Source organism: Macaca thibetana, chromosome 3 (genome assembly GCF_024542745.1).
Source record: "Macaca thibetana thibetana isolate TM-01 chromosome 3, ASM2454274v1, whole genome shotgun sequence".
Classification (NCBI taxonomy): domain Eukaryota; kingdom Metazoa; phylum Chordata; class Mammalia; order Primates; family Cercopithecidae; genus Macaca; species Macaca thibetana.
The window spans coordinates 915,036-942,455 of NC_065580.1; the positions used below are offsets into that span (position 1 = coordinate 915,036).

Here is a 27,420-nt window from a genome sequence, read left to right on the forward strand (position 1 = left end):
AAGAGAATTAATTAAAAGACAAGCCACAGAATGGGAGACAGTATTTTCAACACATGTAACCAACAAAGATCCCACGTTCAGATCAGACAGAACCCTGACAAATCACTGAGAACAAGGCCACGAAGGAAACGTTTGCAAAACATTCAAGCAATACGTTCTAGGGAGAAAATTCAAATGACTGAGAAATACATAAAATGGTCTTCAACCTAATTATTAAATTGGAACGATGAAGACAGAAGCCGTATGACATTCAGCAGCTCACCTGCTAGACGGGCAAAAACCGGAGGCACCGACTCCAGGCGCAGCTGCGATGTGGGGCCGGGAGTCCCTGGAAGCTCCTGGCGGTGATACACAAGCTCTGAACTCCTTGGGGCCTTGCACGGCAGGTGGGTGAGTGTTGCGCTGGAATGTGGAGAGGTATGTTTGCCGCGGCTGAGGTTTCGCTCCTTGCCCTCCATGCCGCAGAAGCACACGCACGCCTGGTCAGGGAGACGCGCAAGGAAGCACGTAGGTGGCATTGTTTACAGTCTCCCCAGGCTGGACGTGGCCCACACGCACTTTGGTGGCAGAGGAGAGGAAGTAGATGATTTTTATTTTCATACAGTGGAACAATGGAATTAACCATGACGGGGCGACTCAGATCATCTCACAGACATGAAGCTGAGTGAAAGAAGTAAGGTGTAAAAGACGACAGGCCTGTGAATCTGGTGCAGAGGCAGGTGCGGCCATGAGGACAACTTCCATCAAGTCGGCTGTGGCTCCCCACGAAGGTGCAGCAGGGGTGGGGGCTCTGGCTGCTGGCAGGACTATTTCTTGAGTGCCGATTGGAAGAATATTCACTTAATATTGCTATATGATGTGTTTTTGTGCACATTTCTCTATTATATCTACAAGGTCAAAAAAAGCGAGAATGCATCTCAGTTGTGTTTCACCAGTGTGTGTGTGTGTCCTCGTGTGTGGGAAGACGTTCACTGAGGCAGCTGTTATGGACTGAATGTGTTTCATTGAACTCATCGTGTAGGAGGCCGAACCCCCAGTGGACGGTGCAGGGAGGAGAGGCCTTTGGGAGGTGATTGGGTTAGATCGCCCGCGAGGGTGGGGCTCCTGTGAAGGGACCAGTGCTCTTGTGAGAAGAGGAAGAGTCCTCCCTCTCCTCCATGTGAGGACGCGGTGAGAAGCCAGGCGGAGGCCATCACCAGGGCTGACCGTGCTGTCACCCCCACCCCAGACTTCCAGCCTCCAGACCGTGAGGATGTTTCAGTGGGAGTCACCCAGCCTGTGGCACCGCGGTGACCTCACCAGGTTCATCTGTGCCGCGGCCACCTTGGATTCGTCCATAGCACAGCAACGTTTTGTGTTGTAGCTTTGCCTTCGCTTAACTTTGAAAACCAAGTATCTTAGGAAGAAAAGGAGGTTTAGCATTCCTGTTTGCCAGGAAAATCACAAAGGTTTATGCGATTGTGAGTGAACTAAGGGCACCGGTGCAGGGGCTGCGGGAAACTGACGTGTGATGTGCTCTCCACTCATCCTGGCTCCATTACCACGCTGAAGTGGCATCCACTAGTTTGGAAATAACTAAGGCAAAGAAGTCAGAGCTGAACTCCTCCAAACGTTCGTGACGATGAATTAAGACCTCACATGTTCACGTCTGCCTGTTGGTGTTTGGTCTCGGCCCGCGCTGTGTATCTTGCTTCTGCCTGTTGGTGTTTGTTTGGACTCGGGCTGTGCTGTGTGTCTTGCTTTTGTGGGGACCTGTGCATCGTCCTCTCTTGGTGACTCCTGGGCCAAGGTTGACACTCCACTCTTAGAGCAAACTGAACTGTGGCGCGATTGTGTCTGCTGCTGCTCCGGGCGGGGGTCCTGTGGGCCGACCACCCTCGCCTGCCCTTGGGCCAGCCTCGCTTCCTCTGGAGGTTCCTGAGCTCGAGTTGTGGGCTTGACATGCACCTGGAATGGTTGGTTTGGGTGTCTGTCATCGGAGACACCATCCCTACCCCACACATGAGCTGGGAGAAAACAGACTTTGACGTTTGATTGTTTTCTGTGTTCATTGGGAGGGAAGAAAGTCCCTGGACCTTAAACACACCCTGTTGTCCACAGGTGGTGCTGAGTCCCACAAAGGAACCTGGAATCCAGCTGAGTGGGCACGTGCTGCCCGTCACGGCCCTGCATGTCCTGAACATCTGTTGAGAGGAGGCGGGGGTGTCACCTTAATTCCATCTGGGATGCCACAGTGACACAGTGCAAAGTGCCGTGCCCCTCATCCCCGCAGATACGTGGCATCCCACTGGTCTCCTAACCACCCAGCGCTGTTGCTCCTGACCATTGGAAATGCTGGAGGGGCTGGAGCACCTGGACAGTCCGGTCTCATTCTAATGGCTGGACTGGAGTGGGGTTGCCTCGAACCTGTCTTAGGCTGCAAATGCCCCCAGCAGCAGAGCCAGGGGAACTCTCACTGGGGCCTGCCCTGGGAGCCCCGGGGGACACTTCTCGGGTCAGCTCTGATCTCAAGGTGGGACCGCCCCGTGCCTTTGGCCCGGGAGTGGGGGCTGCAGGAGGAACCCCTCATGCTGTGGCCCTCCCATCTGAGGGGCGCCCCTGGGGGCCTCAAATTCAGCATCGGGCTCCAGTGAAGACTCAGCTCCTCTGGGGGGGACCCCTGCCCGCCCCACCCTCCTGCCCTGCCCGCCCCACCCTCCTGCCCCGCCCCACCCTCCTGCCCCCCCCCACCCTCCTGCCCTGCGGCGCTGCCCAGGCCTGGGTCTGCGGAGACGTCTGTTTGCCTCTGGCCTGATGAAAGCGGTGTGGAAACCAAGCTCCCTCCGCCTCCCCACATCGCTGCTCTTTTTGAGGGGTTTTCGTGCTGACTTACCGTTTTCTCTAATTAGGAAACAATACGTGGCTATTATGAAACGTTTAGAAAATGTATAATAAATAAAAAAATAATGTTACTGTTCTGATTTACATCCTTCCAAGTCAACTTTTCTCTCTCTGTCCTAAGGACGACTCTCAGACACCCAGCCTCTTCTGTGCCTGGGCCCCTCTACTGGGTCCGTGTTGTTACCCACCTGGCCTGTGGCCTTCCTTGTGAGATTCGTCCTGGGAGTGGTCCCAGAAAGCAGCCCTGGCGGTGGAGCAGCCGGAGCGGGACATGCCATGTGGGGCTCCTGGCGGTGGAGCAGCTGGAGCGGGGCACGCCATGTGGGGCCGTGCTGGGCTTGGCTTCACCCTCAGCAGTGAGGCCCTCTTGCTGCCCTCCTGAGTCGGCGCCTGGCCTGGCCCAGTGTCCTCAGGCTGACGATGATGCTGGACTGAGGGTCCCTGTCCTGCTGGCATTTGTCCCGTGCCGTGTGGCCGGGTAGCATGGCCAGGAGCTGGGGTGGGGCGAGACCGTAGCTCGTCATTTCCAACCCCTCCAAAGCCCCTTTGTGGATGGCAGCAGGGACTTCAGTGCTGCCCCTGCTCTCGGCTCTGCGGGTGCTCATGTCCCTGCACCTGCGCAGAGAGGCCAGCTCCCTGGCTACGGGGCAGCCTTCATCTTCACTGCTGGCTTGGCTAACAGCTTGACGCAGCCCACCACTGGCCCAGGCCTTGGAGGACTATTTGCTTTCCAGGGGCCTGGCGGGACGCAAGGCGGGCCGGGTGCCCGTGCAGGTGGCTTTGTTTCCTGGAGAGGTGGGGCAGAGGCTTCTGGCAGCAGGAGCAAGCTGGGCGGGTCAGCCTCATGCGGCTGCGTGGGCAGCATCTGTGTGGCTGAGCCGTGGGGCTCCCTGGGGCCCGGCTGCTTCGGGGCTGCCCAGCTGGGCAGGTGGTGCTACCCTGGCCTGGGTCCGTCAGGGCTTCATTGTGGAGACGGGTCTTGTGCTCTGGAGTAGTGATTAGCTGCCTTCCTCTTTTTTTTTGGTGCCAAAGAATTCCATTTGGGGAATTTATACAGCCAATTAAGTATTTAGCTCAAGGCAATTAATAGCTGGAATGCAAGCATTAGCTAAAACCTAAATTGGAATTCATACATCCACGCTTTTGCTTAACGGTGGAGGCTGGAGGGAGGCACTGAGTGTTATCTGGGGAGCTAGCAGAGGCCGCCTGGGCCCGGAGAGGAACTCCACATTGGCTGTGGATTCATGGCCCTGTCCTTGCTTGGGAAGGAATGTTTCAGTGTTTTGGAGCAGAAGTTTAAAATCAGTTTGACAATCAGAGGCCATCCTGGTCCTGCGGGGAGCTGCTGTCAGCCTGCCCCACCTGGTGTCCTAGCTGCATCCTTACTGGGCACGTATGTCACTGCCTTTGTCTCTTTCAAAGCCACCCGTGGGCTTCTGGTTATATTGGGATACCCCTCAAAAGTGACAGAAGCCGTGAGGCTGTGAGAACAGGAGCTGTGAGGCTGCAGGCCGGCCCTGTCTTCAGTCCACAGAAGCCAGATTGGAGGTGGGTTCTGGATGTCGTGGGTGCCCTGGACAGCCCAGCTTGCCTGATGGGGGACAGAGGCTAGGGCTGCCATGGGGCTGGGCTTCTCCCCAGACAGGGAGCAGTGGAGAATTCTCACCAAAAATCCAGATAGATAAAACCAAACAGCAAAACTTACCAATTTTCTCTTGGCCAACCAACTAATCTCTGAGGAAATTAGACCAAGGACCATTTGGATTTTCAAGCTGCTCTGTGTGTCCCTGGCAGCCCAGGCAGAGTCTGGGTGGGGTGCGCCCGCCGGGGGCAACTGTGGCTTGGGTGGGGCTCCGTGTGTCCCTGGTAGCCCAGGCAGAGTCTGGGTGGGGTGTGCCCGCCGGGGGCAACTGTGTCTCGGGTGGGGCTCTGTGTGTCCCTGGCAGCCCAGGCAGAGTCTGGGTGGGGTGTGCCGGCCGGGGGCAACTGTGTCTCGGGTGGGGCTCCGTGTGTCCCTGGCAGCCCAGGCAGATCTGGGTGGGGTGTGCCCGCCGGGGGTGACTGTGACTCGGGTGGGGCTCCGTGTGTCCCTGGCAGCCCAGGCAGAGTCTGGGTGGGGTCTGCCTGTGGCTGTGTGGCTCAGGTGGGGCTCCGTGTGTCTGTGGCAGCCCAGGCAGAGTCCGGGTGGGGTGTGCCCGCCGGGGGCGACTGTGGCTCAGGTGGGGCTCCGTGTGTCCGTGGCAGCCCAGGCAGAGTCTGGGTGGGGTGTGCCCTCCGGGGGCGACTGTGGCTCAGGTGGGGCTCTGTGTGTCCGTGGCAGCCCAGGCAAAGTCTGGGTGGGGTCTGCCCGTGGCTGTGTGGCTTGGGTGGGGCTCTGGCACTCACAGCAGATCTCCATCGTGTGTGGGCCCAGTGTGGTCCGACCACAGCAACACCTCATAGGGGCCTGGGGATTTCCACATTAAAATATAGTTGAAAGTATTCAATTTAATGTAAAAGTAAATGTACCTTTTTCTTACCTATAGCTTACAGATGGGGGTAAGTTTTCTCTGTCTCTCACACATTCAGGCACACACCCACCCCAGAAACAGTCCCTCGACCTCTAAGTGGTTTGCAAGGACAGACTGTGCCTGGGAAGACCTGGGGCGAGCTGGGAATCCGGACTCCGGGCGACTGAGTGGTGGTGGGCTGGGTGGGGCAGGAGCCTGGGGTGCTGGGGCACCAGGGTTTACCTGCCCACGCTGAGTGTCCTGGGTTCTCATGTGTCCTGAGTTCTCACGTGGGGTGGTCCGAGGGTGGACCCAGGCCCCGGGGTTTACCTGCCTGGGCTGAGTGTCCTGGCTTCTCACATGGGGTGGTCCGAGGGCTGACCTGGAGGCTTCTGAGCGCTGACATGGTCTTGCCAGTGTCCGCTGCCAAGACGACGCGTCTGCTGCCCTGTGGCTCACGGGAACAGGAGGAGGTGGGAGCGGGAGCCGTCTGGGGCAGAGGAGGGACAGGCGGGCTTGGGGCAGAGTGGCCTCTCCGGGTCTTCTGGCCCCACCAGGCAGCACAGACCCCAAGATGGGGCAGGAGGCTGTTCCCTCGATGAGCGGCGGGCGGCCGTCTGCATTCAGCCCTGCACCTTTGCCCACTCGTTGTTGGAGGACGGCCCCATTATGGGCTGGGGCAGAGGTGTGGGGTGGGTGGAGATTAGGGCCAGACGAACCTGAAGGCCCTCCAGAGTCTCTGACCTGTTCCTGAGAGGCCGCGGGTCACTGGTCCGGCTCAGGCTCTGCCAAGGAGCCTCCTTCGGGTTTTTGGTGCCTGCAGTCAGGGACTGCGCCGCCTGCTGTGCCGTGAAGAGTGTGGCGGAAGCTCCTGCCCGGGTTGCAGGCGAGGGATTTAATTAGGGAAGGGCTCCAGGGTGAGGACAGTCAGGGCAGAGGTGAGCAGGTGGGGGCACTTGGCTCTTCCTTTGGTGGTGAGGAAAAGCTTAGGGCTGAGCCAGCCACGCAAGGCTTCAGGCTGTGCAGATGAGGAAGGGCTGGCCAGCCTCGGGGACAGGGCAGTGGGGCTGAGGGGCTGTGTCCCCCAGGGCCTGCCCCCTCTGGAGACAAAGCCCTGAGGCTGGGCGATGCCTGGGAGAAGGCTTTTGCTCAGTGAGGGTGAAAGGGATCCAGCTCTCCCTAGCCCTCCTGGCCAAGCCCAGCTCAGGCCCTTTCAGGGAGAAGCCACCGTGGCAGGTCTCATGACCCACCCGCTGTGGTGGGCTTGCTGCTGTGCAGGGGGTTGTGGTCTGGCATGGTGCACCCCCTGGGTGTGGCTGCATTTTCGAGAGGATGCAGGGGGAGAATTGTTGCTGAAAGAGAGCGGGCCCTGAGCGAAGAACTTGGGGCGTAAGCTGCACAGCAGTGAGAGGACACTGGGGGCTTTCTTGGGATCCCAAAAATGGCAGTAGGAGAGGACCTGGCTTCTGTGCACATGACGCAGGCCCTGTGGGTCTTGGGGTCTGGGAGGAGCATGAGGACGAGGAAAGGGAGACAGGCTGGGGCCATCTCTGTTGGATTCCACAGGAAAGGCCGGAGCCAGGTTTCCTGAGACGTTCTCCTGGCGAGCAGCTGTACGGTCTGAGGCTGTCACTTGTGTTTCATTTTAGGCTTACCCTGGGTCTAGGTGGGTCTGGGTGCTGTGTCTAGGCTGCTCTAACAGGGTTTGGCCTGGGATTCTGAGGCTCGGCCTCTTCTCACGTGGGTGGTAGAGAGATTTCTGCCCCCAGCCGGGAGGGCAGTGTCAGGTTTATCAAACTGACATTTGCAGCAGGTGTGGAGATTTTGAGTGAAGTCAAATCAGGTTTTCAGGGAGAAACAAACACTGGCCATGGGTGGGAACTTGCGGGGCCCAGTGGGGCTGCAACAGGGAAGGAGGTGGCTGGGCGCTGGGGCTCACGGCTGGCTGGGGCTCACCTTAGCTTCCCGAGCACAGTCTGCGACGGCACCGGCATGGCCTCTCCAGGACCTGTTAGGAGGTGATGGTGGCAGGCCTGTGAACACGCCGCTCTTGCTGGAGCCGGGCAAGGCTGCCAGGGGGGTGCTGGGCTGCAGCGTCCCTGGGGCGGGTGCCTGTCTCCCTGCCCGGTGGAGGGGTGGGTGGCAGTGCCCACAGGCCCCCTCCCTTCTCTAGCACCTCTGCGTGCAGTGGGAGAGGAAAGGACCCTGAACAGGGCCCTCCTGAGAGGAGGAGAAGGTGCTGCTGGAGCGACACCCAGAGACGGGTGGGAGCCCAGACATCCAGGACTCGGGGTGGGGCACCACATGGGAGCAGCTCTGCCCCCGGCCATCCCAGGCAGCCCCGTTGCTGGTGGCCAACAGTCCACTCTGACCCCGTCACCCGGACAAAGACCCCCAGAGTCTCACACGGTAGAGGAAGCTCCTGTGTGATTCACCTGCTGGCCACAGGCCTTGGAACCCTCCCTGCTGAGTCTTACTTTTAGGAAGGGGTCTCGTGGGCGCCCCCCGTAGAAGGAGGTGGCTTGCCCAGGTGGGGACAAGCAGCTCGCATTCTTGGCGGGAAGATTCGCCCCACGCCGCTCCCCCGCCAGGAAGGTTCGTCCCACGCCGCTCCCCCGCCAGGAAGGTTCGTCCCACGCCGCTCCCCCGCCAGGAAGGTTCGTCCCACGCGGCTCCCCCATCAGGAAGATTCGCCCCACGCCGCTCCCCCATCAGGAAGATTCGCCCCACGCCGCTCCCCCGCCAGGAAGGTTCGTCCCACGCCGCTCCCCCGCCAGGAAGATTCGCCCCACGCCGCTCCCCCATCAGGAAGATTCGCCCCACGCCGCTCCCCCATCAGGAAGATTCGCCCCACGCCACTCCCCCGCCAGGAAGGTCGGCCCCACGCCGCTCCCCCGCCAGGAAGATTCGCCCCACGCCGCTCCCCCGCCAGGAAGGTTCGCCCCACGCCGCTCCCCCGCCAGGAAGGTTCGCCCCACGCCGCTCCCCCGCCAGGAAGGTCGTCCCACGCCGCTCCCCCGCCAGGAAGGTTCGTCCCACGCGGCTCCCCCGCCAGGAAGGTTCGTCCCACGCGGCTCCCCCGCCAGGAAGATTCGCCCCACGCCGCTCCTCCCGCTTCCTCTCCTCCCTGAGGTGTCCTGGTAGCCCGGGCAGCCCAGGATTTAACCTAAGAGCTGCATAGCGTGACTGACCAGGCGGCAGGCAGCCCCCAACTCTTACAGACCTGTCAGTGGGAAAACAGTCTCATCAATTCTCTATTGATTCCTTTTAGCCTTTACCCAGAAGTCAAGTTTGTCTGTTGATTTGATATAAATCTACCCTTGGATTGTTGGCAACTCAGGCAAGAGGTGACGACTTCGGAGCCTTCTGTGCCTTTGGGGTGAAGCCGTGCCTGGCACTGCCCTGGAGCCGCAGGAGCCCCTGGGCCGAGCCATGGAAGATGGGCTCGGAGCATCCTCTGCAGCCTCTGCTCCTGCCTCTGCCCACACAGACCTGCTCACCCAGTGACCTGTGGCCACCTAGTGGGAACAAGACATTTGCGATGTGCTTGTTGACCAGGTTAAGAGGCATTCTGGTTTAAAGAGAACAAAAGAGGTTTTTTTTTTTTTTTTTTTTTAAATACTTATTTGTGTTCCTGAAAAGGCTGCTTTCTGCTTTAGTACTGTCTTTCTAGGCCAAAGACTATGCTCTAGGTTTATAAATATTTCTTTTAACTCACTAATGTGCCAATTTGCCTGGAGGCCCTGTCCTCCTCTTGTTGTCCATGGTGGCAGGAGATAAAATCTGTTTTAACTTTTCCAAAAAGGGAAACGTGTCATTTTATTTTCTGACAAAAAAGGAAACATACATTCCCTTCCGTGCCTTTTTCATACGCATGTTTCCTGTAACTAGAATTAAAGCACACAGGAGAAAAGGAAGCAGGCGGAACGCTGCACGGCTGGGTGGTGCAGGAAGGTGCAAGCCACAGAATCAAAATCATCTCCTTAGGATCCTAAAGCCCCAAAATGATCATGGTGAAGAACATTCTGGTAAATGTCTTTTTAGATGCTTTTCTGGGCACACACACACACAACAAACATGGAATCCTGTAGTCCTGCAAATTTTTCTTATTGCTTACCAAATCTCTTACTCCTGAATGGTGAGTGGGCTTCCACTGTTGGATACTGTTACGTAGCGTCCATTGCATGCAGGTGCCATTATCTAGGGAACCAACCCTCTAGTGGAGAAAATGTAGGTTGCAATGTTTCTTCATCGTGCAGATGGAAACTGTGAGTAGGTAACTGGTCACTTTCAGCTCTCGTATGTTTGCACACAGAGAATGCCATGCATTTCAGGGTTCTCAGCCTCAGCCTCCTTACACATTGTATGACAACATTCTCAGCTCAACTTTGCTCTCAGATTTTCACCATGTCAGGTAATCAGAGAATGATTTCCTTGCTGTCACCACCACCACTGCCATGACCATCACTATCACTACCACCACCACTGCCACCATTGCCATCACCATCACTATCACCACCACCACCACTGCCACCACCACTATCACCACCACCACCACCACCATCACCATCACCATCACTGCCACCATTGCCATCACCATCACTATAACCACCACCACCACTGATCACTATCACTATCACCACCAGTCATCACCATCACTGTCACGATCACCACCACTGCCACCACTGATATCAGCATCACCATCGTCACCACCACCACCACTGCCATCACCATCACCACCATTGCCACCACTGCCATCACTACCATCACCATCACCATCACTACCACCCCTATCACTACCACCAGCACCACCATCACTACCACCCCCATCAGTACCACCATCACTACTACCACCGTCACCACCACCACCACTACCACCGTCACCACCACCACCACCACCATCACCACTACCACCCCCATCACCCCACCATCACCACTATCACTATCATCATCATCACCATCACCATCACCACTGCCACCACCACTGTCATCGTCACCACCACCTTCACCACCACCACTACCACCACCACCCTGTCACTACCATCACCACCACAATCACTACTGCCACCATCATCACCATGACCACCCTCATCACCAGTATTACCACCATCACCACCACCATTGTTACCACTATCATTATCACCACCACTGCCACCACTGCCACCACCACCATTACCACATCACCACCACTGCCACCATCACCACTATCACCCCATTACCATCACTACCGTCACCACCATCATCTCCACCACACCCATAACTACTACCACTACCACCATCATCACCACCACCACCCCGTCACTATCACCACCACCATTACCATCACCATCACTTTTGTTGAGGAAGTCTGCCCAAAGCTGTGCTAGAACGCTATTGCACCAGTTGTGAGATGCCACAGCCACCACAGCCACAACCACCACAGCCACAGCCACCACAACCACAGCCACAGCCCCCACAACCACAGCCACAGCCACCACAACCACAGCCACCACAGCCACAGCCACAGCCACCACAACCACAGCCACCTCAACCACAGCCACCACAACCACAGCCACAGCCACCACAACCACAGTCACCTCAGTCACAGCCACCCCATCCATCCACAGCCACCACAACCACAGTCACAGCTACCACAGTCACAGCCACAGTCACCACAGCCACAGCCACCACAGCCACACAGCTACAGCCACCACAACCACAGCCACAACCACAGCCACCACAACCACAGCCACCACAGCCACCACAACCATAGCCACAGCCACCACAATCACAGCCGCCACAGCCACCACAACCACAGCCACAGCCACCACAACCACAGCCACAGTCACCGCAGCCACCATAGCCATAGCCACCACAACCACAGCCACCAAGGCCTCTGATTTGAGGCTTGAATGGAATGGACAATCCATCTAGCTTTTGGGAGCTGGGCCTGGAGCATTTGTTATCTGAATGTCAAGTATTTGGAGGGTGTGTTCAAGGCGGTGACTTTGCCTACAAGAAGATAGCTTTGAGCATGAGTCTCTACCTTTATGGGCTGTGGCCACACACCATCTATTGTTGCAACTGAGTTTGGGAGAAATGTCCAGTCAGAAATGAGGACTCATTAGGGTGAGAGGCCAGAAGGTTGTCAGGACCCAGTAAGACTCATGTGAGGATAGAGAAATGAAGATATTTTCTAAGTGATTTAGTACAGCGTGATATGAAATGCAGATGGTGCCTCAGCATGATGTCACAGAACCCCAAACCCAAACCAACTCCTCCCAGGGTTTCTCATCAATAAATCAGTCAGCCCCAGGACTCAATATTTCCACATTGCAAACTTATTTCCAAAAGATCTAGCTTCCTTGTGGGTACTACAAGGTGGACCCTGTGAATAAGCCTGGAGCTCCCCAGACTAGGCCGTCTCGTGGGTCGTTCAGACACTTGTCTTGCAATCATTATAAACTGATTTCCATATCTGTACTGTCTATGTCTATTGAAGATGCATTTCATGTGCAATCTTTATATTAATACACACCATGACTTGATATTTAAAAGAATTAGAGATGGTCATGAACTGGGGTTGGCAAACTTTATCTGTAAAGGACCAAATGATTAATATCTTGGCTTTGAAAGCCACATAAGGTTACTGTTTCCTCCTCCTTGTCTTACTCCTCCCCCTCCTCTTCTTCTCGTCCTTCTCCTCCTTTCTTCTCTCTTCCCACTTCTCCTCTCTTTCTCTTTTTTCCTACAACCCTTAAAAAATACAAAAACCATTCTTAGCTCAAAGGCCCATGAGCACAAAATATCTGAGACGGTCTCAGTCAATTGAGGAAGTTTATTTTGCCAAGGTGAAGGATGCACCCATGGTACAGTCTCAGGAAGTCCTGGGACTTGTGCCCGAGGTGGTCGGGGGCCTGAGACATGTGCCGGAGGTGGTCGGGGGCCTGAGACATGTGCCGGAGGTGGTCGGGGGCCTGAGACTTGTGCCCGAGGTGGTCGGGGGCCTGAGACTTGTGCCCGAGGTGGTCGGGGGCCTGAGACATGTGCCCGAGGTGGTCGGGGGCCTGAGACTTCTACCCGAGGTGGTCGGGGGCCTGAGACTTGTACCTGAGGTGGTCGGGGGCCTGAGACTTGTACCTGAGGTGGTCGGGGGCCTGAGACTTGTACCCGAGGTGGTCAGGGGCCTGAGACTTGTGTCTGAGGTGGTCGGGGTCCTGAGACATGTGCTGAGGTGGCTGGGGGCCTGAGACTTGTACCTGAGGTGGTCGGAGGCTTGAGACTTGTACCCGAGGTGGTCAGGGGCCTGAGACTTGTGTCTGAGGTGGTCGGGGTCCTGAGACATGTGCTGAGGTGGCTGGGGGCCTGAGACTTGTACCTGAGGTGGTCGGGGGCACAGTTTACTTTTATACATTTTAGGGAGACATGAGACGTCAATCAATATGTATAAGACGTACTTTGGTTCAGTCCAGTAAGGCGGGATAACTGGAAGTGGCGGCTTCCAGGTTAGAAGTAGATAAGAGACAAAAGTTTGCATTCTTTTGAGTCCTTGAACACCTTTCCAGTGAATACACAATTGAACCTGGCTCAGTGAATCTGCATTTTTACATAAGCAACAGGGGAGAGGGAGCAATGAGATCTGCATTTGTCTCAGGGGAGCCTCAGAGGGGTGACTTTGAACAGGATGGGAGGCAGGTTTGCCCTGAGCAGTTCCCAGCTTGACTTCTCCCTTTAGCCTGGAAATTTTGGAGTCCCAAGGTTTGTTTTCCTTTCCTAGGCCCTGTATAAAAAGACGGGTGGGGTAGGTCCCAGGGCTGTGGTTTTTTGACCCCTGGTCAGAGTATCTCTGAGGAAGTTGCTATCGGTGGACGTGTTGCTAAACCCTATATGCTAATTAACTGGGCATCAGCCTATAGTGTCTTTTCATACAGCACGATTCATCGTTAGCAAATTCCAAGAAAATCAACAACCTTCGGAACTGACCTCTTGGCTATAATGATCTGTTTGCGTCGGATCAGATTTCCTGTGGAGAAACAACTAGAAGTTCTGGGTAAAATGCACAGAATGCCTGCTCTGGGGAGCCGCGGAGGCTACCGGGATTTGAGAGGCCAAGATCCCATTCATTAGCCTGATTTGATCATTCCACAATGTATATATGTGTGGAAACATCACACTGCATCCCATTTGTCAATTAAAAATAAAATACAACTTTTTCTTTTTTTTTTTTTGTCGAGATGGAGTCTCACTCTGTTGCCCAGGTTGGAGTGCAGTGGTGTGATCTCAGCTCACTGTAACTTCTGCCTCCAGGGTTCAAGTGATTCTCCTGCCTCAGCCTCCCAGTAGCTGGGACTACAGGCACCTGCCACCACGCCTGGCTAATTTTTGTATTTTTAGTAGAGATGGGGTTTCACCATATTGGCCAGGCTGGTCTCGAACTCCTGACCTCAGGTGATCCGCCCATCTCAGCCTCCCAAAGTGCTGGGATTACAGGCGTGAGCCACTGCGCCTGGCCAATATAACTTAAAAAAGACCCATCGGAGGGGCACCGTTGGGGCGCCCACTCCCTGCGCGCTGCCTGTCTCCTGGGGGCATTTGTCATTCCTATCGAAAGAGGCTGAGAAACCAGGCAAGGGCTGTGGAGAAGAGGCTGTGAAACCCGCAGAGCACTCAGCAACCTCATAGGGTAAGCAACACACAAACAAATGATTGGGTTGCAAAGGTTACCAGGCCCTGAGGAGACTGGATCCCAAAGAGAAAGTAGGTACAGATGCGATCAGCACCTTGGCTTTCACGTCTGACACATTTGCCAAATTCTTGAGTTGAATAAGAGGCTGATCAGAAAGCAATGGAAAAGCGGAGCAGGATTTTTGGCAGTCTCGTAATGCTGCAGAGATGAAACTGGAAATCAGGAGCTTCTAAGAAAGAGGGGCCATCGCACACAGCCCAGGTCCCCGCCCCGGATGGGTCACGCCACAGGTGTAAGGACAAGCCCCAGGTGACTGATCCTTGCAAGGACAGGCCTGTCTTCTTGTCTCAGGCCGCACTTGAGTTAAGGGGATCTACCCTCGATCTGGCTGTCTAGTGAGGAGGAAGGTAAGAAGACAGACTCACCCAGAGTCTCTGCAGTTTCATATGTAATGTCTGAATTTCAGTTGTCAAGAAGCAAGACCAAGACACAAAAACAGATGACAACAGTATACCCACAGATAGTTATTATACTTGTTGCAGTCAAATTTTAAAATAACTGTGACTGATATGTTCAAGACAATAAAGGGTAGGTGGAAAATTTTACCAGAAAAATTGATTCTATAAACAAAGTAATCAAATGGAAATCCTAGACCTGAATTTAATAACTCAATAGATGGGCATCACAAAACACTGGGTACGAAGGAGGAGTGGATGAGTGAGCTGGATGAAGGTCCATGGGAAATAACCAGGCAGAGTCACAGATCAAAACTGAGAGAAAGTATAGGAGGGAGTGCATGAGGCAGAGGAGAGCTGTTGGAAAGGTCTATACGTGTAAGTGGAGTCCCAGCAGAGGACAAGGAAAACGGCTTAGAAGCAATGTTTGAGGTGATGAGAGCTACGATTTTTTTTCAAACCTGGAGAAAGACACCAAAGCTTGGATTTTTAAAGATCTATTATATAGCTATTTTTTTTTTTTTTTTTTTTTTTTTGAGATGGAGTCTCACTCTGTCGCCCAGGCTGGAGTGGCCGGATCTCAGCTCACTGCAAGCTCCGCCTCCCGGGTTCACGCCATTCTCCTGTCTCAGCCTCCCAAGTAGCTGGGACTACAGGCGCCCGCCACCTCGCCCGGCTAGTTTTTTGTATTTTTTAGTAGAGACGGGGTTTCACCGTATTAGCCAGGATAGTCTCGATCTCCTGACCTCGTGATCCGCCCGTCTCGGCCTCCCAAAGTGCTGGGATTACAGGCTTGAGCCACCACGCCCGGCCTATATAGCTATTTTTAAGGTAAACAACAGTTGAATATTGGCAGTTTTGTATAGTTAGTTCAACCTCGCAGAATAAATACAAAGAAAACCCTACCTCTGAACATCATCCTAAAATTAGTAAAAACCAAAGTTTAAGAGAAAAATCTGGAAAGCAAGCAGAGAAAAAGCATAGGACATTCATCTCTATTGATGAATTGTTTCACCAGAAACCACGGCGACCAGAAGGCAGCGAGATGGACCTCCCACGTGAGGGAGAAAATACCCCATCAACTCAAGCTCTGTACTCCCTGGAAATGTTTCTCGGGTATAAAGATGAAATCAAGACGTGTCCAGACAAACAGAACTTGAGAGTCTCCATCAACAGATGACTCTTAAGAAAAGACTGCAGGGACTTTTGGCAGGCGGAAAATAATCCCACGTGGAAACAGGGAAATAAGGTGGGCAGGGATAGCAGTGGGAAGTGTCGGTGGGTTGGTAAATCAGCAGGAATATTGGCGACACAGAAGGGAAAGGAGTTAGTGTTCTCAGGTTCGCCATTATCCAGGATGCGATCATGTGTGTTACACTAATAAGTCAGGGATCCATGTTCTTTTTTGTGGAAAGAACACAAAACATGAGATCTACCCTCTTAACATTGTAAGTGCATAGCACAGTCTTGTTGACAGTAGCCATGATCTGTACCGCAGATCTCTAGCACTCGTTCATCCTGCAGAACTAAAACTTGATACCCATTGATTAGCAACGCCCCACCCTGCCCCCACCCAGCCCCTGGAAACCACTGTTCTTCTCTCTGCATCTATGAATTGGACTATTTTAGACGCCCCGTCTAGGTGCAATCATCAGCGTTTTCTTTTCTGTGCCTGGATTACTTCACTCAGCTCATGTCTTCCAGGTTCATCTATGTTGTCATTTACGGCAGGGTGTTCTTCTTTTCTAAGGCTGAGTAATGTTTCATTGTATAGATATACCCTAAGTAAAACATCCGTCCATCTCTTGGTGGACATTTGGGTTGTTTCCACATCTTGGATATTGCAAATAATGCCACAGTGAGTGTGGGAATGCAAGTGTCTCTTTGGAGATCTTGATTTTGACTCCTTTGGGTAAAAACCCACAGTGGGATTGCTGGATCAAATCGTACTTCTATTTTTAATTTTTTGAGGAACTTATGTACTGTTTTCCATAAGGACCTTTTGCATTCCCACAGCAGTATACAATCTTCACCAATACTCATCTTTTTTTTTTTTTTTTTTTTGATAATAGCTCTCCTAACAAGTGTGATACGATAGCACATTGTAGTGTTGATTTAGATTTTGCCGGCAATGAGTGATGTTGAGCATTTTTGCATTTTTGTTGTACACCTGTAGTTCATTTGTATTTCTTCCTGTGAGAAACATCCATTCAGGTCTTTTTGCCCATTTAAAAAATCAGGTTATTTTGTTTTTGGTTATTGGGTTGTAGCAGTTCCTTACACATTTTGGACATTAACCTTTTAAAAAGGTATGTGCTTTGCAAGTATTTTATCCTATTCTGTAGATTGCCTTTTCACTGTTGATTGTTTCTTTTGCAGAAACTTTAGTTTGATGTAGTCTCCCTTGTCTGTTTCTGCTTTTGTTGCCTGAGCTTTTGGTGTCATATCCAAAAAATAATTGCTAAGACCAATGTCATGAAAGTTTTTCTATATTTTCTTCTAGGAGGTTTATGGGTTCAGGTGTTATGTTTAAGGCATTCATCCCTTTTTAGTTGATTTGTGTGTGTGTGTATGGTATAAGATAACCATCTAATTTTGTTCTTTGCATGTGGATATCCAGTTTTTCTGACACCATTTGGGATGTGATGTGTCTTGCACCATAATAAGTCAAGGACCCATGTTATTATTTCTAGAATAACCACAAAAAGAATAGCTAACAAGCTAAGAAAGGGAATCAGAATAATAATAGAAATACTTGATCTAAAAGAAAGCAAAAAAGAAGAGAACAAAGGGAAAATAAACAGATGAGACAAATAAAAAACCAAGATAAGATAGTATATATGAATCCCAATATATTAGTAATTTCATTGCAAATAAATGAGGTAAATACTCCAATCAAAAATTAAAGATGGACACTAAAAAATAAAACCACACTGCTTCAAGGGACCACCTTCAGTGTTGAGATATAAAAGGTTGAAAGGCTGGAAGAGAATACAACGAAAACACTGACCTAAAGAAAGCTGGTATAGCTAAACTAATATGCAAAGTAGATCTTAAGGCAGGAAGCATTTTCTGATATAAAAAGAGCCATAATAAAAATAAGGGTTAGTATATCAGGAACACACGGTAATTATAAATTTGATGTTCCCAATATAATTTTCAAATATATAAAGCAAATATTGAGATACTTACAGGAGAGAATAATGCATATTTTTATGCATGTTTGTTTTTATTATTGGTATGTCTGTTCTATCACGTATTTAGAGAGATGTGCTAAAGAAGATCTGAAGAACAGGATTAACAATCTTGGTCTAATTGACACACTGCACCTATCAAAACAGAACCTGCATTCTTTTCAAGTGCACGTAGCATACATATTGAAAATGACCATCTATTGGACAAAAATGTTTTAATCAGATAAACAAATCTTAACATATTGCTGAAGATTGAACTTATTCAGAGTATTTCTTTGGCCAAATAAATTAAGCTAAAAACAAATGGAAAAAAAAAACCCTAGAAATATCTAAATGTTTGGAAATTAAGCAGTACTCTTCTAAATACCCCATTTGTCAAAGAAAAAAGGTCAATATAAATCTGAAAATATTTTGAACTGAACTATAATATAAATACAATATTTAAAATTTTGGGGAATTTTGGGATCAAACTAAAGCTAAGGTTAGAAATAAATCATAACCTTAAGTGCTTTTATTAGAACAGAAGAAAAGGTGAAAATGACATGTGTCTAAAGAACTTAGAAAAAGGACAGAAAATTGAAATTAAAGAAACATAAGAATGTAATAAAAAGAAGAGAAAAATAATGTAATAGAAAACAAATGTGTAGTAGAGAGAATGAACAAAACCAATTATTGGTTCTTTAAAAGATCTGAATATACATTTCTGGCAAGCCTGATCAAGAAAAACAGAAGGAAGCACCAACTTACCAACGCCAGGAATAAAAAGTGGACATCGCTGTAGATCCATGTCATGCAGCTTTTGCCTGTAAACTTCAAAATAAAGTGGCAAATGTAGCTATAAATTTTCTTTTACCCTGTGATTGAATAGTATCACTCCTAGAGATACACGTATTCCCAACAGAAATGCAGACTGAGGTATGCAAAGGACATGTACGAGAATGTGCCCAGCAGCTCAGTTTGTATCTGTGGAAGCCGAACATATCTGTCTTTTATGGTCTAGTAATCCCACTCCTATGAGTACATACCCAATAGAAATGCATACTTAAATATACAAAAATGCCTAAGAATGTTCCCAGCAGCTTGATTTATAACAGCTTACAACTGAAATAACTTATACGTCTATCCACAGGAGAATGTATAAATAACCGTGGGATGTTCCACACAATTAAATACTATAGAGCAATAAAAAACCACCAGCTACCGTTGTACAGTGCAACACAGATGACTCTCACAAATGTGATGTTGTGCAAAGAAGCCAGATTCAGAAGAGCAGAGCGTGTGAGTCCACTGACCTACAGTTCAAACAGGCAAAGCTGATGTTCAGCCTGGAATTTAGAATGATGGTGACTGACAGGATGGAGGCGGGGCTTGTGGGTTATTAATCTATGTCTGGGTGGGTGTGTTTGTTTTGTAAAAATTCATCAGGGTGTGGGGCCTCTTCCCCCTTCCTCATTCCTGTTTTCACTCCAGGTCAGTCACCAGGTGTTGCTTTTGTAACAGGAGTGCAAGCCGTTCTAGTGAGGGTGAGGTTGTCTTAAGCTCTGTTTTATGGGAGTTGCATCTGTTCTGAGCTGGCCTTGCTCCTGGAAATCCCGGGCCAGGCTGTGTCTTCAGGCAGCACCAAGCTGTGTACTCCTCACTGGTGCACGCTTTGGAATGCATACTATCTCAATAAAAAGTTTGTCAAGTGATACTTCTAATAGCTGCTGTTTGTTTGCAGAATACTTTAAACATATTCCAGGGGCTTTAAAACATATTATCTTTGCTGCTGGTCTCAGAAAACCATTGCAGGAGGCTGCAGGCATTTAAGTGATGTTTGCCTTCCCTGGCAGAGGTGGAGCCTGGGCCAGAGCTTGCACCCTCCCCCTCCTGAACACTGTCCCAAGACGACACAGAGGTTAAATTTTCATGAACAAAACGTTTGAAATCTGCTATCTGAGCTCTGTGTTTCAGGACTTTGTCGTTTGTAGTTAGCCCTGGCTTGAGAAGTCTGGATGCTTGTTCAGGGAACGGGCCTGGGATTCTGGAGGCCCTGGTGCTTTCGCCCTGGCTCAAGGCCCTGCCACTGCTCATGGGTCACTGTGTGGGGTTCCCCTGAGGATCTGGGGAGCACCCGTGACGTCTCCCTGACCGTGTCGTGTTTCTCTTCTGCCTCACATGCCATTAAAGGTCCAGCGGGGACTCTGAGTCCTCCCCTCCCTGCCCTGGACAAGGCTTCCCGTGAGTCAGCCAGAATATTCCGTGGTCCTGGCTGCAGTGATTGGCTCAGGAGGGGTCATGTGACCAAAGTGGATCCTGTTGGAGTGGATTGGACTGTGAGGATGCTGGACAAGACTCTGCATTTCTGCTCAGGTGGGCAGGACAGCAGGTGGGCAGGACAGCAGGTGGGCAGGACAGCAGGTGGGCTTGTCACTGCTGGCACTTGAGGGCTGGTGTTGGTGTCCAGCGGGCAGGTCAGAAAGAGGGACGAGCAGGTCCTGGGTAACATGATGGAGCACTCAGACACAGCCTTCCCCGGCACCGGCCTGTCCCTCGGGTGGGTGGCTGTGAGCCAGTGTGTGCCCAGTGTGTGCCTGGTGTGTGCCCAATGTGAGCCAGTGTGTGCCCAGAGCAAGCCAGCGTGAGCCAGTGTGTGCCCAATGTGTGCCCAGAGCAAGCCAGTGTGAGCCAGTGCATGGCCAGTGTGTGCCAGTGTGTGCTCGATGTGAGCCAGTGTGCCTGGTGTGTGCCTGGTGTGAGCCCAGTGCAAGTCAGTGTGTGCCCAATATGTGCCCAGTGTATGCCCAGTGTGAACACAGTGTAAGCCAGTGTAAGCCAGTATGTGCCCAATGTGAGCCAGTGTGCCCAGTGTGTGCCTAGTGCAAGCCAGTGTGAGCCAGTGTGTAGCCAGTATGTGCCCAGTGTGTGCCTGCTGTGTGCCCAGAGTAAGCCAGTGTGTTCCCAGTGTGAGCCAGTGTGTACCTAGTGTGTACCCAGTGTAAGCCAGTGTGAGCCTGGTGTGAGCCAGTGTGTGCCCAGTGTAAGCCAGTGTAAGCCAGTGTGAGCCAGTGTGAACCAGTGTGTGCCCAGTGTGAGCCAGTGCGCCTGATGTGTGCCTGGTCTGAGCCTAGTGCAAGCCAGTGTCAGCCAGTGTGTGGCCAGTGTGTGCCTGCTGTGTGCCCAGAGTAAGCCAGTGTGTTCCCAGTGTGAGCCAGTGTGTGCCTAGTGTGTACCCAGTGTGTAACCAGTGTAAGCCAGTGTAAGCCAGTGTGAGCCAGTGTGAACCAGTGTGTGCCCAGTGTGAGGCAGTGTGTGCCCAGTGTGAACCAGTGTGTGCCCAGTGTGTGCCCAGTGTAAGCCAGTGTGAGCCAGTGTGAACCAGTGTGTGCCCAGTGTGAGGCAGTGTGTGCCTGGGGTGTGCCTGGTGCTCAAACTGGCTGGGATCTTTTCTCTGATCTGTCACTGAAAACATTCTCATTGAGACGAAGAAAAGAATTTGGTTCTGATTTGCTTGAAGTCACACAGTGATGAATTTGAACTTGCTTTCCTCAGTCCAAGCTTTTTGCATTTGTCGTGTTCTGGGTCTTCGGTGGTGCTCTTAGCCAGCTCCCTCAGGGGCTGATTGGAGTCAATCATGTCTGCTCTGGTTCCACAGCCAGACACAGCCAGGGTCAGATGGTCACTGCCTGGGGTCTCCGTCCAGAGACCATTCTGAGAGTGTGGGGGGCTCTTCCCTGCTTCTCATTCCTGTTTTCACTCCAGGTCAGTCACCAGGTGTTTCTCATAGCGGGCGTGTGGCTGGGTTCAAGCTGTCATGGGAGTTGTGTCTGTGCTGAGCTGGCCTTGCTTCCTGGAAATCTCAGGCCCGGCTGCGGCTTCCTGCAGTGACACAGTGTTGGCCCCACACGGCACCGAGTGGACGTTACGGCTTCGTTGGTCCGCGGCCGTGCTGCGTCTCCTGTGGTGGCGACACCACCAAACGTTCCCTGTCAATTAGGACAAGAAGCAACGTACTCCCATGCAGTGATCTTGGCTCTCAGAGTGGGAATCCACGGGGACGGGGGGACCGCGCTGAGCCGTGCAAGGCCCCATAAACCACACAGCCCCTCTGGGAACGTGCCCAGGGTCCACAAACTCTGGAGCATTTCTGTGGATGTGCCTGGGACGGTTTTCACCTTCGCCAGAGACTTCCACAAATGGTACCGACGTCTGGGTCTACGAGGCCCCTCTTCTTGTGAGTGCCAGCGGGCTGCTCTTTCTCATCTCATCCTGCGCTGAGTTTGCTGCATTCTTTAGCCCACTTTCAATTCAGTTGGATTCTCCTGCTGCTGGGGATCCTTACAGAGCATTGTTGTTTAAGAAAACTTCATGTCCCAGACGGGCGCGGTGGCTCACGCCTGTAATCCCAGCACTTCGGGAGGCCGAGGCAGGCGGATCACAAGGTCGTGAGTTTGAGACCAGCCTGGCCAACATGGTGAAACCCCATCTCTACTAAAAATACAAAAATTAGCTGGGCGTGGTGGCGTGTGCCTGTAATCCCAGCTACTGAGGAGGCTGAGGCAGGAGAATTGCTTAAACCCAGGAGGTGGAGGTTGCAGTGAGCCAAGATTGTGCCACTGCACTCCAGCCTGGGCGACAGAGCAAGACTCCATCTCCAAAGAAAAAAGAAAAGAAAATAAAAAAACCAATAGTTCATGTCCCACGAGTACAGCTATGCACATCTTCCTTTTAAATGATCACTTTTGTTTGGAGATTTGGACTTGAAATTTCAGACCCCATTAGCTCACCATTCATAGCCTATTATGGAAACCCAATCCTGCATCCATCTGTATTCAGATTGCATTTAGTAAAAAAGCCGTGAATTAGTGAAAAACGGGAAACTGAGTTGAGCCCGTCTTCCCATATGTTTGCCTACTGGCGGTCTGGAGCCGAGTTCTTTCCTCTCGGATGGGGCTCTGCGGTTGGGATGGCCACGTGCTTGAGCGGAGGGTGGCAGGAGGGACGTGGGACCAGGCCAGGCTCTCCCAGGCCGGGAACGAGGGGGCTAGCACATCACCAGTGGCTCTAAGGGTTTGTGGAAGCTGCAGTGGGGACCCAGCATCGGGCTGACGGTCTGCGGGAAGGAGGCAGAGATGGAGGTGGAGCTGGGGCAGGAAGGTCCTGGAGAAGGGATGCTGAGCTCTGAGCTGCAGGAGGAGCAGCTGCTAAGGACCAGCGCCAGAGCCTAGCACGACCTTCCTAAGGCTTCCTTTGTGCCGGCTGTGGATCTGCTGGAACGTGCTTCTGCTCTGGTCGAACGTGTTCTTCTCTGGAGATGTCGGGGAGCTCCTGCTGCGGAGAGAGGTCTCGGATGCTGCCTCCCAGTGCTCTCGACTTCAGGAAAGCCCCTCGACTGGGCAACAGCCCGCCCTGCCCCTGCGTGGGTAGGGCACCTCCGAAACACATTGGTTGGATCCGGAAGCCTATTCTTAGTACAGAGCAGTTAGATGAGAATATTATGGTTTAGCAAGCGCGACAGGCAGTGCTAGGAGGCCAAAGCCTTGGTCTCAGTTCAGGCTTGGCCACCAGCCCGTCACGTGCCCATAGGTGGGTGTCGCTGGATCAGTTGGAATTTGTAAATCCTCCTGCACCCTGTTTTTCTTGCAGTAAGGCTGTCCCGGTACGAGGGTGCAGCTGGGATGCCCTCGGGATGGTCTGCATGAGGGTAGCTGCTTTTATAATGTCCATTGCCATAAAAAGTAGCTGTCTTTATTAGAAAAGACCCTGAAAGAAGTGAGTAAGTAACATACAGACACAGTGACTGAACTTCCCCATCATAACCAGGAAGGAACGTTGTCACTGAACTGTGACTGCCTCCCGTTAGATTTTGTTCACCGCCTGGCCCCCTTGGATCACTGACTAAAAATGACCCGGCTGTGTGAAACAGAAGCCTGGTCGGGTAACGGTGACTCTGTGACGGGTACCTTGCAGCTACTAAAATTATACTTCTTAGGAGTTTAAGAACATAAGAAATTCTGGTGGAATGATGTTAAATGACAAAGGCAGCTGTAAAAGTACCAATACTGTGATCTCAGCCATGGAGAGAAACAGACCCAATGCCAGCAGCTGTTTCCTCGGATCGGTGGGTTACAGATAATTTTAGTTTTCTCCTCTGCAGTTTCTGTGCAGTGGCACACATCGTTTAAAAGGACAACCCAGTGACTTTCCGTAAGGGCTCTCCCGAGGGTCTCGCTGCCGCCCTCATCTTCTGAGCCACCAAGAACCGGCCCCTGGTCTTGGATGTGCCGTGAGTCACGTCCGACACCACTGTGCCTTCACCTCATGTTTTCTTATTGTTAAAAATGAACGTTTTTTTCCATTTTGGGATGAAGAAGAGTGCTCCAGCTCCCCTGCCGTCTTACAGGAGGGAGTTTCATTCGTGGCCCCAGTTGAAAGACACTCGGATTGGCTTGTTGGTTTCATCCCGCCTTCTTTAAACACTTGGTGGCAGGCTAAGAGAACCCCTGAAATTTGGAAGCCGGGCAGAGTGGAAGTCCCCGGTGGAGCTAGGTATGAAGGCGTCGGCTAGGCTGGACTCAGACTCTGCGTCTTCCCGGGCAGGGCATCAGTAGGACGTTCAGCCTGTTGTTTTGGGTTCTTAGCAGCAGTGGATGTGATTGTTTTTGTCTTAAGGCCTCAAGTGATGGCCACATGATGGAGGATCCCCTCCTTTACTGATGGTCACCTGATGGGGAATGGTAGTTATAACTACAGAATGCCTTCTCCGAGACACCTGGGCCCCAGACCTGGCGAACTGGCATGGGAGATTAAGCTGATGGTGAACGCCTGTGGGCCCTGAGGCCCCCGGATCTTCTCGAGGGTGCTGAGTACACCTGGCATGGGAGATTAAGCTGATGGTGAATGCCTGTGGGCCCCGAGGCCCCCGGATCTTCTCGAGGATGCTGAGTACACCTGGCATGGGAGATTAAGCTGATGGTGAACGCCTGTGGGCCCCGAGGCCCCCGGATGTTCTCGAGGGTGTGGCACATGTCTGGCCACTGGGGCCAGGCAGCAGCATCGTGCTTGGCTCTGCTGTCAGGGCTCTCAGGGCCGCGCTCTGTGGGCGTCTCAGTCCCCCGTTCGAAGAGCATTTCCTGACCACTGGACGTTATGTGTGCTGGCACGTGTGTGTGAGCCCATTCCACATGCACATACGATTTGTTTGAATGTAGCCAGAGACAGGTTAATAGAGGAATCTGGAGAGTCAGTTGGTTCACTCATCTTCACCTCCGGTGGTCACAGATGCTGTCCCTGTTTTTGTGTGAAGTGACGTTTACTTGGCCACCTGGAGCTAGTGTGTTATAATCAGACTTTGGGAGCAATAAACGTTAATAGGCAGAGTTTCTGAAAATGCCTCACTTTGCTTCTTGACGGAATTCCATTACAGCTGGGGGAATCGATACGATGCCTTGCTTCATTATTGCTTTTCTTCCACGTGGGCAGTTTCTTAATAAAGCCCATGGAATGGGCCTCACGGAAAACAGAACAGGACAGTGCCGGGTGCCTCCCCTCTCTGTCCTCTGTGCATCCATGTGTGGGATGTGCTGTGAGAATGTCACAGAGCTCTCCTGTGCCATGCATAAGCCTGTGTCCACCCCAGAGAAATTGGCGCCTGGAGGGTGGTCCAGCAGGTGCCGGAATCCGACGGCTACCTCTCTGCTTGGAGACCTTGGAGCTCTTCAGCCTCTTCCGAATTAATCTTTCTCATCTAAAAAGTAAAAATAAGGTAATTACCACCTTAGAGGGGAGTTGTGAGGATTAAAGGAAATAATACATGCAAACTACAGAACACAGCAGAACTCCATGCAAAGCAATTTTCATAATTCAATTCCAGTGTTGGCCATAAAGGGACTGTAATGTCCCAGTTTCTCTCTTTCCTCATCTAGAAAATGAGGGGCCGGATGTGGTGGCTCATGCCTGTAATTCCAGCACTTTGGGAGGCCGAGGTGGGCGGAACACTTGAGGTCAGGAGTTTGAGACCAGCCTGGTTAACATAATAAAACCCCGTCTCTACTAAAAATATAAAAACCAGTAATCTCAGCTACTCAAGAGGCTGAGGCAGGAGAATCGCTTGAACCTGGGAGGTGGAGGTTGCAGTGAGCCGAGATGGTGCCATTGCACTCCAGCCTGGGCGACAGAGTGAGACTTTGTCTCAAAAAAAAATGAGGAACCAGAGGGACTAATCTCTGAGACCTCTTCCCCTCTAGGAACATTTTCGTTAAGACGTTTTGGGAGTGTCCTGGGCAGGACAGGCAGGGTACTGGAGAGGAAGCTAGGGCGGGACCCTTGCACGTCCCTAGGGTTCACCGTGTCCCCACGAGGTCATGGGTGCTCCCGCGAAAGGTCAGGCTTGCATCACTCAACAAGGGAAAGCTGCTGTGGGTGGAGGGAAGCCTCCCAAACCCACTCCCTTCACTGCTGTGCTGCTCAGGTCCGGCCCGGCAGCAGGGGATAGAACATGGTTCCTGGTTTCTCCCCCGTGGTTCCTCTTGGGTTTCCTGCTTGTTTCCCAAATGAGTTGATGTACACAGTTTATTCATGGCTCAAGGCTCTTTTCTTTGCTATCTTAACAAGTGACAGTGTTGGAGATAAATTTGCATTCTGTGGTGTCACCTCAGGCTTCCTTTTTCTTGTAGCTTTGGGCTGAGTAGCAGGGATGGAACACCTGCGGTCCCAGGTTTAGCGGCCATGGTTCCTATCTGGGAAACTGGCCTGGGCCCCGACGTGTCATCGTCCCCCTCTCCTCGCTTTATCTCTGGAGAGCAGCGGGAGTGTGCAGTGGCTTTGAAGCCTTTCTTCGTCTCTACTGACCATGCAAATTACACACCAACCACTTGTAAACTTGAGCTCCTGTGAGCTGGCAGAGCCCGGGAAGATTATTGAGACCACATCCGAATGGTGGCCCCAGAAAGGCCGGCAGTTTCAGTCCGGGTATGACACCTGTGTAGCTGCCGAGGCCTTCATATGGCGTTTGCTGTTTCTTTTAGTCCGGGTGTGACACCCGTGTAGCTGCCGAGGCCTTCACATGGCGTTTGCTGTTTCTTTTAGTCCGGGTGTGACACCCGTGTAGCTGCCGAGGCCTTCACATGGCGTTTGCTGCTTCACGTGGACTAGAGGGTTTCTTTTTCTTCTTTTTCTTCTTTTTCCTTCTTTCTATCTTCCTTTTATTTTACTTTCTTTGAGACATGCAAGAGTATGTGTGTGCATCTGAACTGAGAATCTGGCAGCATTCGGAGTTCTCCAGCTCAATTCCGTGTCCAGATTTGTAATTCAGAAAATCTGATGGTGTTGGAAGCTGCCTTCGATGGGGTTTGTTGGTACTTCTCAACCTGCCCTTCCAACTCTCCCCAGCCGAGCTGGCCAAAGAGCCCAAGCCTTTTTCAGAGACGTGGATGCTGTCTTTGCAGTTTCAGAACCTACCTAGGATTTGCATTCTGATCTGCATTTCTTAAAAGGTTGACTGCAGTTCAGTTCCTTGTAGTCTACTCCTTTGCAGATTTGATCTCTGAGGACGATTCAGTCAGCTTGTGAAATTAATGGATTCTAGCAAAACTGCATTTTAGTGATACTTTTCAGTAGATAGTCTGTGAAAAGTGGATTTGAAGTATTTCTGTGATGAGGCTCGATTATTAGTGTGGAACTTGATTGCCGAGAACCAAACCGCCCCCCTCATCAGTAACCTGGTCTCCCGCTTCAGCATCTGTTGCTTGAGATTACTT

At 51.9% G+C, this 27,420-nt stretch overlaps 2 protein-coding genes and 1 long non-coding RNA gene across 3 annotated transcripts in view; 2 read left to right on the forward strand and 1 right to left on the reverse strand.

Moving 5' to 3' along the window:
* Positions 1-27,420, reverse strand: part of DYNC2I1 (dynein 2 intermediate chain 1) — an 850,736-nt gene that overhangs the window by 506,337 nt on the left and 316,979 nt on the right.
* PTPRN2 (protein tyrosine phosphatase receptor type N2) overlaps positions 1-27,420 on the forward strand; it is a 1,007,974-nt gene that overhangs the window by 137,089 nt on the left and 843,465 nt on the right. The gene's annotated exons all lie outside the window — the stretch shown is intronic.
* LOC126951548 (uncharacterized) lies at positions 296-2,450 on the forward strand. Its single transcript, XR_007724511.1, has 3 exons — positions 296-386; positions 605-770; positions 2,101-2,450. It is a non-coding gene; the product is annotated as an uncharacterized LOC126951548 (long non-coding RNA).